The sequence below is a fragment of the Dromaius novaehollandiae genome, chromosome 3, assembly GCF_036370855.1.
Source record: "Dromaius novaehollandiae isolate bDroNov1 chromosome 3, bDroNov1.hap1, whole genome shotgun sequence".
Taxonomy (NCBI): domain Eukaryota; kingdom Metazoa; phylum Chordata; class Aves; order Casuariiformes; family Dromaiidae; genus Dromaius; species Dromaius novaehollandiae.
The window spans coordinates 76,966,093-76,986,120 of record NC_088100.1 but is presented as its reverse complement, the minus strand read 5'-3'; the positions used below and the strand labels follow the sequence as shown (position 1 = coordinate 76,986,120).

Here is a 20,028-nt window from a genome sequence, read left to right as displayed (position 1 = left end):
TAAGTCTAATTTTACAGATCCACATCATCACCTCAATGTTTTAGTCCTTTCCCTTATTTAAGTAAATAGTACCAAATCAAAAGTCTTCTCTTTTTGCGATAACCTGCTCCTAACACAGGTTTCATGTCTGGGGCAGAATTTGAATGATGGAGAGTTTAAAATAGGAATTTTTCAACATTTCAACAAACTACTCAAAACAACAATAAAAACTGGATTTCCATGAAATATTTCATAAAAGTTTCTCAAAATAATTATTTCTCAAAATATAATAGATTTTGGCCCACTGATGCAGAGATCAATTCCTACACTCTTAAAAGATTAAAATCCTTAAAAGTCTTCCTCAAGGACAAATGCCAGGATATATTTTTATTTACTAGGGACAAACTGAAAATAGGGCTTTACAAATTCAGTCAACAAAGCAAAGCAGAGTTAAACTATGAATGGTAAGGTTGCAGTAAACAATACTTATGAAAGCCATGAAATGTCAGAATAGATTGAGATTCTTCAAAAATATTTAAAAAGTGGCAGATTAAATTCAGTTTTTCATATCAAGTAAATTACATGAGATTAATTCTGTGCTTCCTTACACATTATACTAAGGTTTAATAGCAACAATTCGGAAAGAAATCCACATCATTCTGAGTAACATAACACATTAGATATTAAAAATTGAATTTTAGAACACAGAGAAAAACATAATGGAAAAATACCAAAAAGAGCATTACTAATATAAAACAATGTTCACTTTTACAGGGTAGATGAGCAGCACAGACCACATATCAAAGCTTAAGTAAATTTTTAAAAAGTCAAAAAGGTACAGAATATCTTTGTATTATAACAGTGTCTAAAGGTCTCAGTCATAGACCAAGCCCTTTCGTATTGAGAACTGTATAGAGAACCTCTTGCTTAATCTCAAGGAAGAAAGCTCCTGCTGAAAGCTTATAATGTAGGTATCAATTGCTGAAAGCTTATAATATAGGTATCAATATGGGGAAGTAAAAAAAAAGAAAAAAAAAACAAACAAACACACCTTAGCAGTAGTCTGTGCAATATATCTGTTTATAAGGAGAGCCCTAAAAGAAAAAAAATAGACAGAAGATAAAGATGAGGAGATAGGATGAACAGCTGAAAGTAAATCAAGCTGATTTGCCTTGTTAAAATGCAGGCAATAGCAGATGAAAAAGGCAGCAAAAGAAAACCCATTTTGATGCAATATGGATCAGCATGTTGAAATCACTTCCAAAAACATATCAGGATTAAGTTACATGCAATAAGAACATAAGTAATTACATAAATTATCAAAAGAAAGACTGGAAAGAGGTCTTAACTACTATGCTGTGAACATGCATAAATTTGCAAACACTGTATTAGGAAGCAGCTATATAACAGGTCTGGGTTGAACCCTAACACCAATCCATCATTTTTCCAACCATTTGGTTTTCAAAGGAAAGAGACAGTATATCCCAGATTACACTTCAAAGTCCAGAAGAAATCAGAAGTTTGGACCATCAGAAGAGCATCTTTCCAAGAAACTGGGCTGGCCATACTACTACTCCTTTCCATGCAGGATTAAAGAGAGAACTACATTAACTGCAAACACTTATATAGGACAGCTGAACCAATCTTAACAGCACACTGCTGTTGAAGAAGGAAGGAATCACTGTTTTCCCACTCCTAGCTACATAGTTCCCCAACATCTCTCATACCAACTCTGCTTCACTGAGTCAATTCAACTCACTAATCAAGCAAAAGACTATTCATACATTTTCTCTTTTTGTTTGGTTACCTTTCTCCCAGGTTACTGAGCTGAAATAGATCATAGTAGGATCCACTGAATATCAGAATTAGCAGAAAGGAACCAACAGGGACACCTTCCCAGACTTCAAGAGCCTCCTTTTGGCATCATCAAGCTCAAAAACTGTTCAAAACTACATCTGTTCAAAACTACCTTCCATAACTTCTCTCCAAGGCTTTCCAGTCATTTAAAACAAGTAGACAGATCCTACTCTTTTTTTGAAGTAAGCAGACTAGAAATAAACTCTCTTTTCTGTTAACTCAACATGCACATTACAGCTTCAGTTCTACCCAAGACCTGCACTTTGTCTTTCCTAACTGAACGGGCACCTCTGAATGCTTAGAGTCAGAAGGCAATAAAAAGCACAAGAACGTAAGTGAGATTTATACCAGCTAACTCTGGATGTCTGTGTACATTAGAACCTGTCCGCTTTAGGTGAAAAAGGAATTCTAAGGAAAAGTTGGTCCCGCTTACAATGAAGCATGGAAGTAAAGTTAATTTGTTTATTGAACCTGATGATCTCTCAGCAGATTAGCACTGGGTAAAATGAGATTAGAAATGCTACTGTCCATTTCTGAAGCAGCTTAAGCAATGATTTTCCTTTAACATCAAATTTCAAAATAGAAATGAGATAAGCCAAAGTAGTGAAGCACATTCAAAAGAATTCATTAGCCATTCATTTATTTTTGCTACAAATCTATACTCCAGACAAAGGAGTATGGAGAAGCCACTCACTAACTACAGACACAGGGCCTTCCAAACTTCTGACAACTGTCAGTAATAATGCTCAACTGTGCACCACACAACTGTTTAATAATCCTAATGACTTCTGTTAATATAGAGCACTATCTCTTCCGAAGCTTTTCTTTAAGAAATAATCTAGGAGGATTGCTTAACACAGTTTTGGTTTTCTAGGGGATATTTTGGTTTTGGTGGGGATTTACTGGGCTACTTATTCACAATTTAGGATTATCGCTTTGTCAACTGATCTAGGGAACTTGTAACCAAGAATCATTCCAGTACAGATCACACTTCTGATCCCACTGAAGAGGAGAAACCAAATCAATGAAATCTTTGAAAGAAATGTGCTTACTACATTGTTCTGAATACCAAACTCAATGTTTTGTCCACAAGTGTTCCTATTCTCCTCACCTTAAAGCAAGTGACAAAATCCAAAGCTACACATGCTTAATTCTGTTTGAATGATGATCTGTGCAAAAGCTTTATGGTAGGGAAGCTCAGTAAGCATAAAACAAAAAAGGTATTTATTTCTAAATTAATTTACTTGCAAGTATTTCAATATAAAAAGATACCTATATCATCTTTTAGTAAGTCTAAGGGATGTTTTGCTTTTTTATACAGTTTTCCATAAATGGAAATCATATTTGTAAATTCAGTTCCTAGTTATCATATCTGAAAAATGCCAGCATTTATTACTATTAAAACTAATATAATAGATTAATTTGCTGAATTTTATCAGTATCAACACATTTTGTAAAATGCTGTGCCTCTATCACAGAATGTTAAATATTATTAGAGAAAACATTCTACTTACACAACTACTGGGGGGGTTGTAAGATCAGTTATATCATTTACAACACTACTTCTCACATCAGCATAACCCTACAACCAGTCTTCAAATATTTGTATATATATTTTTAACTCTCTCTCAAACCACATTAGAGCTAAATCCCCTATATAAGGGGAAAACTGTGAAGCAGTCAAGTTTAAGCCCATGATGCATACTAGGTTCTACTTAATAATAGGAGCAAATATTTCAAGAAAATAAAGGAACAGATTTTCCAAAAGCCTTACCATGCAAAGCTTAAGCAACAAGGTCATTCTTTTAACAAACTATATCTAGTTCTTAAATAAAGGAAGACTGAAGTGTCATCCATCTGAACTAAACAGGCCAAGCGAAATACCCTGCAATTCCTATGCTCTCCCCAATGTCGAAATGGGTGGATAAATTTAAAGCCTGCTCTCGCAGGAGTTGCTTTATAGGCAATTTTCTCCCAGTATCAAGGTCTGCAATTTCCATTTGGCTGCCAGTTTGTGATTAAATTCATCACCTTTATTATAAAAATGTGCTGCACTCCACGGCCTGCTGCACATGAATTGTAAGGAAGACATTTTTCACTGCTAACAGCAGCATCATTCCAAAGCAGCCATCACATCCATTCAGACATTAGCGTCTCCAATGTAATGCAAGGACCTATCACTCACACAAAAAAGCCCTAACATCGGGTATACCTCAGAGAAAGTTCTTCATAGGTGGTACCTATAGTTCAACTTTTTGAATAAACACCACCATTCCATCCTACTTTTAGTGATTTTATCAGACGATAGTTTAAAAGTAAATACATTGACATTGTTTGCTTGCATTAATCAAAACATTTCTGAAAATAAAATTAATCATCAAACTGACATCTCAGCTGACATCCTGCACTCCTCACTAATAAATGAGTAAAGACAATTTCAGATATTCAAGAAAATAGACTTTTTAAACATACTTCCTCATTATATTAAGCATTCTGCATCTCTTTCACTCCTACTTTTTCTTTTCAACTTCCTTTTTTTAACCAATTTCCCCACCAAAGTCACCTACTTTTCCTTAAAAGTTTTTAGACAACCTTGAAACATACTCAAAATACTGAATCTTTGCGGTCTCTTGACACTGAAGTCATAGGAACCAACAAAATTCAAGCAAACCAGACAGACTCTGCCATGTGTTTTAGTGTTCTCCTTCCCAATGGATCAAAACAAATGTTCTATTTTAATTTTGTTTCTTTTTAAAAATGCTACCAAAGGTAAACAACACATAACATAAATGCTATACTTAAAACCAAAAATCTACTGAAAACAGAGATATTGGGAACTATTTGTTATCCTGAAGCAGCAAAATCATAGTGATCCACAGAAATAAGAACCAATTAAAAGCCAGGTACCAAAGCTTTATGAAGCACAGGAGTTAAATTCATATTGGTTTGTGCTTTATGGAATATCGGAGAGTTTAAATTACTGTACAGCAATGACAGTATCAAATCAGAAAAAAAAAGCCCCTAATATTGTAGTAAAAAAAAGCAAAGAAATGTAACTTTAACCTGTGAAATAGTTTAGTTACCTCTTACTATTACTAATACAGTTAACTATGTTTACTATGAAGTGCACAGTGCTTTTTAATTTCACATTTTAACTTATTTAAGTATTACTTGCTTGTATTAACTAATGCCGCATCTCAGATTGCTCTCAGACCTTTTTTTTCTTTCAAAATACTTGGTTAATGGGCAAACAACCAACATCTAATACAAAGCCAATATATTTCAATAGCCAATCTCTCCTGTGATGTCCTCTTAATTCATTTCACTATGTGGCCAGATAAGTGAAGATAACAACATCAGATATAGTAGTACTGCTGTCCTAGTCAATTCTTGCATGCCTTGAGACATACAAAACTGTCAAACGATTAATCTTTGATATTTAACTGGTAGAAGTTCAAAAATTAATTAAACCTAGGGCACGTAAAATATTTAAATCTTACACAATTGAGGTGCTTTATGCCACATTAGATGGCATTTTCATTTTATTGCATATGACCCATCTACACTTCAATGACTAATAAAAAGGCAATAGCAGCATGGCATTAGCAGCAGTATAAATTAGAGAAATAATCTTAGAAGCCTTTTCATAAACATGGACTTTAAAATCAAAAATAAACAATCAGAGACTCTCTAGCCTATATGACTATAAAATTAATTTAAAGTTAAATTTCAGCCAAAAGTGCCAAACATTTGTTCATATTGCAGAATATCATTAGAAACTTTTTCTTGTCATAAAAAAATAATGGCATCTTGTCACACTGTAATTAATTGGTTTCTACTGCAATGCAGCATAGAAAGCTGATTTCAACTCAACTTCACTGAAAACAATAGCTTGGTATTTGCAAGCTGAAGTTCCAATTACTTCACAGCCCAGTGCATTTAAAATTGGCACATCAAGTTCCGGGACTATTAGATGAAATTATCAACTAGATAAGATAATGCAGCATCGGTGTTTACCTCTTGCCATTACAGCAAGAGCTGATATCAGAGTTTTTCTAACAGAAATCATGACAAGAGGGAGATTACTGTTTTGTCAAAATCTGTAGAACTAACTAAAATACAGCTTATTACAAAGGAAAGTGCTCTGTATCATGCCAAGAGATATCAGAAGACAGGCATCAGCCTGTAGCATAAAAAATATTCCATATGCAAGCTTCCAGAATGATATCCACCATGCTCAGACATGAGTACATTTCAATATTGTATTTTGGGGAATCAAATTGTTTTTCAAAAAAAAAATTTCATTTCAATTTAACAATCAAATTCAAAATGTTTTATTTATATTAATGCTTAAAAACTAATAGAAAATTTGTTTTAATGAAAAATACTTTGAAGTATCAGAATTATAGATTTCAGCCTATAATCAAATGAAAATACTCTTCCCTCAATAATACATCTTTTCAGCTAGAGTGAAGCACACCAACATGTTAAGAAGAGTGAAACAAACCATATTAAAAACTGCCAGATATGCAAAGTCTTAAGCAGACTTTTTTCCCCTCCATTAGCTTTACAACTAAAGCAATCTTATGTATAGCTTGTAATTACACCAAGACAAATATGATTTTAAATCATATTCAATCCTGTCCATGACAGTAATTCATAACTCTGTAACCTCTCCCTTAACAGGCGGAGAGAGAAGGGGAGAGACAGACAGACAATATGAACACAAAACTAGTATTTATTTTACCAGTCTGGTAGCCAAGATCTCTGCTACTTAAAGAACTAAACTGTTTAAGATACTGTAAGTTTTTATGAAGTAGTTACATAATCAATTTTCTCTTCAGCTGACAAACTTCAGTTAGTTTAACAACAACAACAACAACAACAACAAAACATGTGGCAAAAGTGCAAACCAATGTATAAGTTACAGATACAATATTTAAATTAAATGCTAACTGTAAATCACACAATTCTTCAACACACAATTGTGTAAGCTTCTGAAACAATAGAGTCATTTTAACTTAGAAATTACAGTGGTTTCAACTATTTCTTAAATCTATCAAGAAGGACCTTCCAAATTAAGACTTTATGTTCAGAATAGCTTTAAAAAATGGATTAACTACATAGGCAGAATCCATATGTGGATCACTAAATGTTCAGGCTAATATTATAATTACTTGTAAATTACATTCTTATTTTTTGCTGGTTCATCTATCACTAACACCAAGCAACAGGTCCTACCTGCTCACAAAACTGTCCGTAGGTGTAAAAAAAAGTCTGTAAGAAAAAGGTTAGTTCTGAAATATTTACACCTAATAGTACATGAACATACGGAACTTGTTTTACTACCCTTGTTCATGAATGGTAACATCTATCATTTTTATATTTTTGGTTTTAATGGAAATGAAACAGAAAGCAACAGATGCCCTTAAATATAGGCTACTAAAATTATTGCATAATACTAGCAAACTAGACAGAATTTAGTAGGTTAGACCCCTTACACCTACTCTTGGACATTAACACAACCAAAAAAAAAAAAACCAGTGTTCTGGAGCACCACAGACTGGACTCTATTTCACTACACTTTTGATAAATATAATTACATTTTTTTTTATATCTCCTAGGGGAAAAAATAATCACTAGTTCAGTAAATACGTAAGAGCAGCAAGTACTAAAAAAGAGTAAGTCCAAATAGCCAAAACAAGTTTCACCTAACAGAACTGTGAACACAATGAGTTTTCATTGTCTCCTTGGAGTTTCTTGTTTCAACATTTTATTTCAGCCCATGGACAAGGACAATTACTACGATGAAAATGACTTTAAATCAGTGGTCTTCGACCTTTTCCATTTACAGACTAACAAAAAGTTTCCAAAAAGAGGCGAAGGCTCAGTACAGCCAATTTTAATCTTCCAACAACAGACCTCCTTTTTCTTTGTTTCTTCAGCAACTCTTCACATGCAGTGGGTCTGCAAACCACAGATGGAAAATCCCATTCTGGTAACTCATATTGCTTTGTACTTCGCTCCATTAACTTGGGGAGGGGGACAGGGGAGATGCTTCCTACTTTAGAGAGAATTTGGTCTCGGAAGTCTCATAACAAAAGCTATTTTGTTTTTATGCAATAGCAAAGTATAAACTTTAAAAGCTAAGTTTAGGAAAAAAAATTTTGATGCTACCTTTTGTGCAAGGGATTGCAGAATTTCACTGATGTTGCTACAATATGTAAAGAATTACAAAGTAGGTATATTTCAATCTCAGAAAAGGTTAGGAAAAGGAGAGACAAGAGTAGCTCAGTGTGACAAAGGGGAGGGAAAAGAGGTATAAAGTTGTAAAAACTCAGTATCTGCAAAAGAAATGACAATTAGATTGTACCAGCATTAATAAAAAGAACCTCTATCTCTCTTCTTCCAAGAAAAGGTTCTGCCAAACAGATTACCCAAAAGCGCACAATAAACTGCTACACTATGCTATGCTACTGCTGAAGAATCCTAGGGAAACTAACTGTAAACTGACTAGTCTAGTTCCGCTCCTTAAGGTGAGCAAACTAGAAGTAAACTGCAAACCACTCATTAAATCAACTTAATATAGTTAATAAAGTCATTAATGTGCAACCTACAACATTTGAAACCACTTAACATGAAAATGCTGCAAAGTAACAATACATTTTGATGGTTTATGCATAAAGAACACAAGCTATAAAAAAAGAGACCACTATGGGACAGAAAACATTTTAAGTATAAGATTGGTCCCCCCAATATTACTTATGATCTTCAAGTATTTAAATATTGAAGAACCAGATGACAAGCCACTTCTCGCACTACTACAGTTACTGACACCTTTATACCTCAACACCATTTTATGCTTGCTGTCCAGATTTAGGAAGGCAGAATGTAATCTCAATATTTGAAGGTTAACTTTGAACTGTTAAACTAGTTGTGTAAATTGGAACTATTTTCTGAGGAAGAACATACTTCAGTTCAAAATGCCAAGCACTGCGAGAAAAAGTATTCTGACTTTTCTGCTTCTTTCATATAGTCACTTAATGGTTTCAAAAACAATGTATAATACATTTTTGTAGTTATTTATACCGTACAGTCTTTAAACTCATCACATTACATCCTTTGTCCTAGTTTTTTCATGATACTAATATTCATAGGCGCATAGTATTTGCTTTCATATCTATGGCATTAAGTTTCGCCAATTAGCTTAACAGCCTGGAAATTATCCAGGTTTCATTACAAGCTATATTCATTCCTTCACCTTTCAAGCAAAGAATGGTTTATAGCAACATTAAGCTGCCAACTATATATCACATGCTATAAGAAACAACTAATCCGTAACTAGACCAGAAGAAGAAAATTCTTTAAATATTATCACTGTATTAGTATCTTTCCTTTGTACATGGAAACCTAACACTAAGACCACACAATTGAAGTTTGAGGAAAGAGAACTGTTTTTAACACACTGTCCTTCTGATTATTCTGGAACACATTTTAGATATTAACAGGAGCTCAAAAATTTCAGCAACCAAGCTGCTTAATCCAGAAGAAAGGAGAAGGAAAAAAAAAAAAGATATTTTTAAACACAATCTCATTTGATTTTACCAGTACAAAAACTTTTTTGAACATTTAAAATATGAAAGCAATTGGAGCAGCAGACCTAACCGTTAACAACAATTAAAACAGTTTAATCTGTGTAGCTTTTTACTATAACTACCATTATACTATATTAGTTATGTCTACCGTACATACTGAAATACTTATCTTCAATGCTTATCTCATTACTGAGTTCTGCTGAAGAAAAGCCTGCACATACAGAACCAAGAGTACCTGCAGTATCTCAACAGTCCAAAGAGCAAAACAAACAAACTCGTTACACAAACAGCATATGCGCGCACGTGCGCACACACACAGACACAGTAAAACACTAACTTCAATGCGATTATTTGAAACTGCCCTCAATGTATCATGTTCAACAATTTGATATAACAGTGAGTGGCAAAGAAAAAAAAAAGAAAAAAGCCCTTCTAAATACAAAGCAAATTCAAGGGGATTAGAAAGACCTGTGCACATGACAGGGGGAAAAAACAAAAAACAAAAAAAAACACCACATAGCTATCCTATTACACTGAAAGAAGCAAAAAACAATGGCAATTTTATTTCTGGTTTGATCTCCTGCAACTCACAATGATTTTCTTTATCCTTTCTGGAAGAAGGAAAAAAAAAAAAGCAATTCAAAATTCAAAGTAACTGAAGCTGTAAAATCTAAGAATGTTGAGTACAAAACTTGAACCAACATCAAGTTCAGAACAAACTCATTCTGCCTTAAAGCTAACTTACTCAAATCTTTACTGCCAAGTAAGTTTGCTAAGACTGCAAACAAGAAGGGAAGTTCAGGAGTCTGTCTTCAAAACATAATTTTCACTTATTGGTCCTGAAGATTGAGGTAAGCCTTTCTCCATAAGGTACAATCCAGTCATCTACCTGCTAGTTTAAGTTGTTGTATTTGCTAAACTTCTTGAAGTGCAGAGAGACATTTCTTTTCTAGTCAGCCAAGCACAGGAGTGCAGTTCCTCCTCACTTAATTATCCTGTATACACCTAAATATCAGCTGCCATCTCTCAAAACTCCAGCTTTAACTGTAGTGGCTATATACCGCAGCATCCATTTCTCTTCATCATCGTCAGCTTTCTTGCTGACACTCTTCAGAGCTGCCTTGTTGATAAATTGCTCTGTTATTCATCCTATGTTAATCTGAGGCTGATGCAAGAGTACCTTTCTGAAGACACTTAGCAGTATTAAAACTCTGTGCTACTCTCAGTGTGCATTAAACCTCCCATTTGGAACCAACAAGTTTCCTCATGAATAGTTATCAATAAAATACAGTTACTAAATCAATGGGAACTAGGTTTATGTATCCTGCTACCTATAGAGCTTAGGCACTACTCTTTAGTTGCCTGGGAGCTACACTTGAATTATCAGAATTTGGAAGTACTGCAATACATACAGAATTTAACATCAGTTAACCCTATATTAAGCTGATACAGCAAGGTTTTTCTCCTCTTGTTCCCCAAAACATCAATATTTTTTAAAAGTGACAGGTCTCTAAAAGCAAGTTCTTTAAATTCTGTAAACTTAATAGGCTTATCTCAAGAAAGCCAGTCATACTTTTTCAGTTCCTTCCAAACAAGGTGGATTTGATTTTTAGATCAAGTATTTTGTTAATTTCTTCTCCAGTTTTCTCAAAAGGATTATGTTTGGCTTGTCACAGAAAGAAAACTTATCCACAGAGAATGAACACGAAAATACTGCAACAAATTTCAAAAAAAGGAGAATCAACAAATCTCTATGAACACACTATTACAACAGCTAACCGTACTTCTCTCTAAAAGTTGTTATAATAATAGTTGTTAATTATATACCTGAAAGAAGAGATATTAAAATATCATTCTTAGTCCTAAGATGTTTTACTATACATACAATCCTCCTGATGGAATCTGGGTTAAAATTCATTCCTAATCCCTATTATATTATCTGTACCCAGATTTCATTTAACTGGTAATAATAGGCTTGAACGAGAGGAAAAAAAAAAAAAAAAAAGGCAGAGCTACATAAAAAGTAGGAAAAAACAAATCCATACGAGAAGTCTTCTTAGCTTCAGATTGATTCAGAGATGGTACCAGATTTCCAAAAAAGCATAAAGGTAACTTAAAGAAACAGTAATTCCATTATACTGACTGATATGACCCTCTGCCTCTGATTATATGTATCTTTACATGATACGATATTTAAGTGATGAAATAAAAACACTAACAACTTGGTTCTACCATCATTTAACACGTACTGTTTTCTCACTGCACAGACAGAATTTTCAGAGCACAAATCTCATACTTTACATAGGACAGCTGGGCCTATTATAGCATTGTAACCTTAAACTTCTACACACAAACTGTAGTGAATACTCGTCAATGGACTATACATGTAGTATTTAGGAAAAGTTAGTTTGGGAGATTTTGGAGGGGCAGGGGGAAGGAGTGGCAACTTGTTGAAAGAATTACCGCATTAGTTTCTGTGGTTTACCGGTACTGCTCATACTCATTCACAGAGACAAACTGAAATTAACTCGAGGTAGTACATATAAAAGACTAACAAGACTCAAAAGCAAACAGCACAGGGCCATACAACTTTTCCTTGTGTTCTCCTCCTTCCCTTTCCTGACAAATAAATTGGAAGTGTTCCACAGCAAACAGCAATAGATTTGGTTTATTCTGCATCTAAAAATTAAGAATTGTGCATTAACTTTTGATATAATTATTTACAGGTTTATTAGATTAAACTGCAATTTTGAGAATACTAACAGATTTCCTACCACTTTGAAATCTGGTAAACAAATAGAAGCATTAAGCAACACCAGTTAATTGTTCTGGTTGAGTTGCCATTTAAATTATGAACAAAAATATTAAGCCTATTTTTAACACCTGTGCTGGAGATCTGTTCCTTACTTCTTTAGGTTTTAGGCATATTCTGGCTCCCAGACATTAATGAAGAAAATATACAATGATGAGCAAAGTAACATTTCCACTAAGTACAGGTTACAGAGATTTCCAAAATGCTTCTTTAATCTGAATTAGACAATTAAAAACTATTTCAATAGCTGAAAGATTTTAAAAATTCAGCTAAGTCTGGCTTCCAGCAAGCATCAGCTAGTCTGAAAATAGTCAGCTCCTTAAAATTTTGAATGGACCAGATGCGCAATCAGTTTACATCAATTAGAAGTTTCAGACTAAAGTAAATGTTTAAACAAGTTATTTCCCTCCCCAAGCCCTACTATTTATCTTCACCATTGAGCCACCCCAGCCATTGTGCCAGCAGAACTATTCTGAGATCACATACGGAGAGCTTGATCACAAAACTGATCTGGCTGAAAAGTAACCCAGCAACACACAAAAACAAACTCAAAAAAAACAAAACCAAAAAAAACAAAACCAAAAACTGACCAGTCCAGAATGTTGGCTGAGCTTTTAAGCTAGAAACAGACTCACTAGATAAGGGTAAAATACTGTATTATCTTCTATTGCCTCTACTCTTATAGCAGCAGACATTTGGATATGTTACACCTCAGAACCACCTCAATATAACTTCCCCCAAGAAGCAATCAGATTTTAAATGCTTGTCACGCTGTTTCCCCCCTCCCTTTCCAAATCAAGATTTAAAGAAGTGTTAACATTTATACAGTTATATGCCATTAAAAGCATTAACTGCCCTGCTACTAATACGCTCTTATGTCTGTCATTCATTATACAAATTGTTTCATGGATTATCTCCTTTAAAAACTGGTATCCTCAAGACACTTTAAGCTGATGCACTTTCTGTAATATTACAATGAAGTTACCGTAGGAATGATCTGATACATTGTATATCATTATTCTGGAAACACAGAAAAATCTACCCTAACCTATTACGATATTGAATAAAATAAATGTATTCAGGTGCAGCAGCAAAACAGTCAAAAATATTTTTAAAAATGCATCAAAAATTGACTTCCAATGGGCTATGCAGTCATCTATGAACCACTGAAAATGCAACAGACCAAACCGATTAATACATACCTACTGTCATTTTCCTTGACCAGAATGATTTCTCCCAGTGAACTGGAAGTAAAATTTGTCATTCTGGCACTCCAAAATGTGTGTGTGCGCGTGTGCCTGAGTATTTTTTATATATGTGTTTGTGTGTATATATATATTATATATATAAATATCAATCTTGAAACAAGTGGTATTTACTTAGTACTTTTAAGCCTGCACAATAAAATAACAAAGAACTGTTAGCTTTTTACCATCACAATTCTGAACAATAACAGCTGCTAAAGCACTGCAGAGTATCAAGAAAACCTGAAACTCAGTTCTAGATCCAAACAACAGAAGTTCTAGTAACGTAACTACCTACAGGGAAGTCAAAATGCTTTAACTTGTACCACTTTGTTGTTAGATTCCCAAGCAATGAGCACAGACAAGTTTCTGATGGAAACAACAGAAATAAAGCAGCTCTGCTAATGAAGCTGGGTATTATTTTTATTTAAAGCTGTCGTGTTGCTCTGCCCATTCAAGTATATGTTGTCTCAAAATGTAAGCTTCACTATTACAAAAAGCTAACTCTACTTCCATTAAATGTTTCCAATAAAAACAACTGAAAAATTCCAAATCTCAAATTTACCTAACTGCTCTAGACAAGGTAACATTGGATATTTTCTCTAATCAAGAGCAGAAATAGAGCGTTACTTAACTTCCAGCCATCCGTCTCTTTGCATCATCACAGCAAAGGGATCTAATGCGGATTATAAAAATTACACCTATCATCTGTTTCAAGCTTAAAAGAATAGCTTCAATGTGCTTAGCAGACCTAAACCCTTCTCCTACAAAACTGCAGACATATCTTATGTGGTACCTGCACTGACCTAACCAACTGCATTAAGCATCTTAATATTAAAAGCACAGGCAGTTTTACTGTTTCTACCAGTTTTCTTAGCACTGGATAATTAAAATTTCAATAAAATGTCAAAGTCAACAGAAAAATTTTGTAATATGCATTTTGATTAAAATCAATACAGAAAAATTCACACTGCCTGAATGAGAAGCTGTGAATAATGTCTCAATAAAGATAAGGGTCAGGGAGTGAGGGCATTTCATTACTTCACAGCCTTCTTGGCAAGACATCTCCCCTTCCCCCCTGACATCCCATATAAGTAGCAGCACATAACCCATCAGTTTCCATGGCAGACTCCTGCTGTACTTCAATCAGCCTGAGCTGTCAAGATGGTCTGGTAATTAGCCTAACACAGGTTTCTCCTGTCAGCCATGGAGTATATACCAGATCAGCATGTAATAACACATCTAATTAATAGCATTTTTGTATCATAATGCATTCTCCAATAAGGAGAGTACTTAAGATTACAGAAAGTAATTCAAGACAATTCATAATGTTCCTTTTTTTTAATTGAATTCTACGTTATTTAAAGCATTTAAAATAAAGTATCCCATTTCTGATTTGTCATTGTTTCATGTATTCAGAAAAAGAAAGTTAACTTAAGAACTGGTACAGATAAGCTGGTCAAAAACGTCAGCCAACTACAAAAGGAACCATTTCATATCCAGCATCTTCTTCACACACGCAATGTTCACGGAACACCAGGAACTTTTTTTCTGACTTGATCCTTTACCTATCGACACATGTAAGCCCCATTTTCATAATAAAGACATTCTAAGAGTGCTCTCAAAATCTCTTAAGTGTTTCTCAAGGTCTTTTTTTCCCACTTTACTATTAATATTAACCAACACCTTCAATTTTTTCCTTCATGAGCAATGAAAACACCATCTACAACTCCTTAATCTAATGTGCTCTTGGTTATTTCTTTCTAACCAGGGCAAGAGACTTATTACACTAGTCACTAGGAAAACATTTGTGTACAATTTCAGATGAACAAAATGCAACTCAGAATTCAAACTTTAAGGAACAAGTAATACTGAAAAAAAATGACAAAGAATTCAAACAGGTTTCTCCTGTTTTAAAAACAAGTGAGTCAGCAGCTCTTATACAGAACTAAATATAGTAAGCTTACTCTTATCTTTTTTTGTTTATTATAAAACAACTCTGATTACAGAGATTTTAATAATCAATTACTGGTAAGCAACACTGAATGAACTGCTTTCAAAACATGAGCTTAAAATAATTGCTTTATTAACTTTGGATTCTTTTCAGGCAAAAGAACACCCATATTTTAAAGCTATATGCCAGGTAACTGCAACCCTGTAAGTGCTGCAATAGATACTGCCCCAAAAATAACTCCTTAAAAAACATGAACTGCTGCTGGAAGAGAAGAAAAATGAACAGAAAGTTTTAAATATTCTTCCCCAAGCAAAAGAATGAAGGTCTTTTTTCCTATGACTCGCAATGCAGCCTTTTTTTTTGGGGGGGGGGGGAAATGTTATAATAGAGGACATGAAATTTAAAAACAAAACCAACACAGAACAACTTCACGAAGTTATTGAAAACAGAAGTGCAAGAAGCTCTATAACACTGTTGTAACTACACAATTGTGAATCAGAAAATGCCTCAGAATGCTCTTCTAAGACTTAAAGATGATCAAAGAACAAAATTCAAAAGAGCACTATTGATAAACAGCACAAAAAAACACAATGCTTTTGCTGCCTACTTTTTACTGTACAATTTTAACATTACTATTCAAAATTTAAAAATTAGCCCGAGAGTCTCTGGGCAAAAACAGATCGCAATGCTTTTATCTTAACAGTGTTTGTCTCCTCTTAACTTTGCACTAAGAGGCACGGTTTGTAACGAAATACTGTTTTTTATTGGATCATCTGATATAATTGGAAAAAACAACAACAAAAAAGACATGCTAGCGTGCCCAATGCCCCTTCATCAAATGTGACAAGTCAGCAAAACCGTAGCTAAATACAGGCTAACTTTACATAATCACAAACAATAAGGTCATGTACAAAAGTAGCTAGACTACTTCTGAGAGGGAAGTTATTTACAACACTGGAACACAGTTCTTCAGTCCTTACTTCTGCAGAGAGTTTAGTTGAAGTCAATGAGACTAACATGAAAACTGCAGTTTTCGGGCACTGAGCTCAGAAAGTTTAATGTTCCTTAACCCCTTGCTCGATATTTTAACAGTTATTTTTATCATAACTGCTGTTCAAAAGGAAGCAGCCTATGTGCCATTAAATTGGACTTATCTTAAAAAGCCAGATTCATGGCTCAATTTACATGTAAAGGTATGCATACATAATGCATACAAGAACTTGTACGTTGCTTTCAAGACAAGCTTAGTTGACACAAAGGCTGAAGTTTGGGTTAGTTTACAGAGAAAGAATGAATTCCTGATAAAGTTTACGTAAATACCTATTCTAAAGAAGAAAAAGACTGGACCACAGATTCCATCTGTGTACATTCCAACCGAGTACAACATTTTGGTTAGCTATAGGTTTAAAAGGACAAAACACCTCTAAAATACACAGTTAAAAATATGACAACAAATATTTTTGATGTCTGTTGGTAACACACCACATAGTGAGCAATCTCAAGCTAGTGTTATTACTGTATTTGTTGATTAAGTTTCTGTATTCTTTACAGCCTAATTTTTTTTAATGTTCCTTGCTTGGGGATGGGCTGCTGTTTGTTATTTTTCCAGAAAAAACACTATTCAGATCTCCTTGAATAATTTAGGAATATTTGTTTACAACCTGCCAAAAGGATTAAACTAGACAAAATAATGCGTTAATTTAAAAGGCTGGAATGCAATTAAAGTTTGAAATGTCTGACTTCTTAAAAAAAATGCAGTGCAAGAATAAAAGGTACAATTTATTCATTTTTGCACAATGGGGACCAGCAAAATACACAGGTTGTCAAAAAACAATCTAGGTTAGAATCATGAAAGTTAGTATCTGAGAAGCTGAAATACAAAAAATTCAGGTCACATTTGATGGAGCAAACAATTACAGGAAATACAGCCTATTTCACGTTCAGGAAGAGCCCTCTCTTCCCACAGGTTTGCACTAGCCTGATAAAAACAATCCAGCTTCCTAGTTATTATGATGTGCACTTTAAACATCCTTGTTAATCCACAAAAGCCTTATTTATACCTAAGAAGTTAAAAGCACACATATGTAAAGGTATCTATAATCTAAACAAAACCATAACTTTCATATTTTATTATAAAGTAGCTCTTAAAAAAAAAGTTTCCTCCATATAACTCTCGTATTCAAGTTGATCTTCAAAACCAAATGCCGAAAGGCAGAGAGTATCTACTAAATTAAGCACTATGATTTTCAAAGATCAAACATTAGGAAAAAGTTCAGAAGGGAGAAAGTGTTTTAGATAACACAGACAGGACAGTAACAGCCCAAATAATGAGATATACATTCTAAAGCCTAAACAGATTACATATATTGTTTATCTAAATTGACAGATCCATTTCATATTTCTTGTTGCATACAATTGCAAGAAGTAATAAAAACATTAGCCTATTAGATTTTTGGTTTTAAATACTGGTGTGCATTAAAAAAAACGTAGCATTGCGGTAGAGAAACCAATCTCATGTTCTGTTTGTTTGAAATCTTACAGTTGTGACTACTTCTTCAGTTAGACCAGTAGAAAATAAAAGACAAAGGCTGATAGTTGTCTAGGAATATTATTCTTCTCAACCATAATCAATCTTCAGGAAAACTGTTTTGTAGCAAATAAAAAACCCCTACTCAAAACATAGTATTATCTACTGGAAGAAGTGAACCAAATCTGGGGGAACATTGTAACTTTTTATATACATAAATACACACACCCTGCTGCTCATAATATTTTGTATTTTCAAAGGCACTATAAAACAACTGCCGAAAATATTAAATGTAGTTCTTTTAAGTAAATGTTCTAAATCTTGAAGATATTTCTAGCAATCTATAATACACTACCAAAGAATGTCAACGTAGCATATAGTTAAAGATACTTAATATAGTACCCCTTTGATAATCAGGACAGATGTTTTAAAGAACATCCTCTCACACTCTTGTGATTTGTGTCAACAGTTGCTCTAACTTCTCAGCTATACATCACTATAACTATTCACCTATGTAATGCTGCATACAAACATACAATATATGTAAGTGCATGCAAGTAGATATACTGGAACAAATCCACAAATATTTTGTCACACTTCACTATCTTCTATTAGATTTGTTAATTTCACTATTCGAATTAGTAATGGAGTTCAAAGCCAGTTTCACGGTGTCAGAAAAAAATAACTGGCGCCCCTTAGTGTTCAAATTTTGAAGTCTTGAAGCAATTTACTAGATTTGCATGAAACATTTTTTTCAACATTCCAAAAAGTTTTCTGCCTCCACAATACTTCCAACCAATTGCCAACGTAAACAAGAAAAGCAAAAAAGCTTAAAGGGATAGCAGAATTCTTTCTAAGGCTACTTAGAAATACAGACAGACTTTTTTTTTTTTTTTTTTTTAATAAGAAGGGGTGAAGAATAGCTTCCACACAACTAATTCTTAAAAGAACTTTTTCAGCGAGAGTCTCCATCTCCCTCATTTTGGGATTCTAATACTTCACAAAACAGAGATTTCCAGAACTTCTAGAATTTAAACAATCTCAAAAGAAGCAAGGATCTCGGACATTCCTTTTCTTTTCCCCCAGTGTCCTTTCCTTACCAGGGACATTTCTTTTCCTTTTGTTCTCTGACAAAATAAGTTTTGGGCCTTCCCTGGCTAAATATATAAACTTGAAGAGATTCAGGAATTTAAGAAAACCTAAAACGTATGAAAAGCCCATTTGTGCTAAAAAGTCTTCTCGGTCAAGTTTCTTCTTGATGTTTATAATAAAACCTTGCTAATTATTCTGAAGAGGTTGTTTTCTATGGTGACAGAGAACATATGTTCTAAACAGTGGAACAAACACGATGTGAAAAGTAAAACTATAAATTCACTATAAATTTATCAAAATTCTTCAAAATAAAAATAGAATCTCTCACATATAGTTTCCCCATACTCCATCTTTTAATATTCTCCACCGTTTTTTGCACTCTTCTATCATTTATTTCAGAAAGCAGAGTTTTATCGATATGCTATTTTTTGTTGTACTACAGTCACTATCTCATTTCTACAGTCTTGGGAGAGGGCGGGGAGTTGTTCTACCAAATATAATCAGCTCTTTCATCTTCTGAGGTCAACAACTTCCCAAAGTTGTTTTAACCAGGAGGAATACAGCTACAAGCAAAAATTCTAATTCACAACCTCAAAATTCAGTATTTCATGCCAAGATTCTCAAGAAGTTGAAGCTGTATAACTAACTTCTGGTTTTACAAATTTTATAAAGCTACCAAAAACAGTTAAACTGGTCTAACTCTCCAGAAAGCTTAGGTTTAGATGGTAGGGAAGGAATTTTTTTTTTTTTAAGAAAGGCAGGCAAATCTGTGAACCCAAACAAAGCTAATCCAACATGCTAAGAAAAAATGGGTCGCCTTATTTTCAACATGGTAGTCTGCTACTGTAGGGAAAGACGTATGGGACGTGTGAAGTTCCCAGCTTTTAACGTATTTTCAAAACGTAGCCATGTATTTGTAAAGACGCACCCTTCAAGGCAGCATTAAAAAAAAGGGGGGGGGGGGCGCC

General features: G+C 34.0%; 1 protein-coding gene across 6 annotated transcripts in view; it reads right to left on the bottom strand.

Annotated features, from left to right (window-relative positions):
* QKI (QKI, KH domain containing RNA binding) overlaps nt 1-20,028 on the bottom strand; it is a 165,726-nt gene that overhangs the window by 144,000 nt on the left and 1,698 nt on the right. The gene's annotated exons all lie outside the window — the stretch shown is intronic.